The sequence below is a fragment of the Micromys minutus genome (genome assembly GCF_963924665.1).
Source record: "Micromys minutus genome assembly, chromosome: X".
NCBI lineage: Eukaryota > Metazoa > Chordata > Mammalia > Rodentia > Muridae > Micromys > Micromys minutus.
Genome location: NC_137970.1, coordinates 88548245 through 88549021, shown reverse-complemented (window position 1 = coordinate 88549021; position 777 = coordinate 88548245). Strand labels below are relative to the sequence as shown.

Here is a 777-nt window from a genome sequence, read left to right as displayed (position 1 = left end):
AGGAAAGGAAGATAAACAATGTATTTTTGTAATAAACTTTTTATATAATAATCTTCTGTTTTTTTCTGAAAATAGACCCTCACTAAATAAAAGCAGTCCTTTATAGTTTGAATGATGAGATCTTCCGTTATCTGACCAGAGAACAAGAGCTGATGTGCACTGTGATTCAAGCTTTGTTTGTCCTGGAATCATTTCTGAAAGTCCAGAGGAAAAATTTTCCACTTGTTAGGAATTTTCAGTTGACTCTGAAGACTGGAATCCTCCTGTTTCAAATTTTTCCTTGAATTTTAAGTAATCTTTTTTGTCAAAATACTTTATCCACTGCTGGGGGCAGGTGGCCTCTAAAGAGCTCCTTAGCTTCTGGCATCGGGCGGCGTCCTCTGCGTTGTCGTCAAGGCAGCGCCAGTACAGGTCACGTGCGCCCCAGCACGCCTGCCTTTTCCTTTATGGAAGGTGCTGCCATGCCTGCAGGGGTCACGTGGGGAACCATGTGACATGCAAACCAGGGTAACAGCCCATGTGGGAGCGCAGCGTGGACTGCGGTTCCCGAGCTGCAGAGTCGCCCTACGGGTCCACGCACAGCACAGGGAAACTCACTGTGAGAGTGCCCACCACGGCTGGACCTGTCCGGGCCACCGTCTGCAAGTAGGAGGGCAGGACCATTTTTCTTTATAACATACTCCCATATTGTTTTTTTGTTGTTCTTGTTGTTCTTGTTGTTTTGTTTTTTGTTTTGTTTTTTAATCAGAACTAGCTTTTGGTTTTGGCTTTGTCGCT

The 777-nt window shown here is 44.9% G+C and overlaps 1 pseudogene across 1 annotated transcript; it reads right to left on the bottom strand.

Moving 5' to 3' along the window:
- Positions 1 to 225: 225 nt before the first annotated feature.
- LOC308414742 (cytochrome c oxidase assembly factor 6 homolog) lies at positions 226 to 463 on the bottom strand (annotated as a pseudogene). Its single transcript has one exon. The product of its transcript is annotated as a cytochrome c oxidase assembly factor 6 homolog (transcript).
- Between the last annotated feature and the right edge of the window lie 314 nt (positions 464 to 777).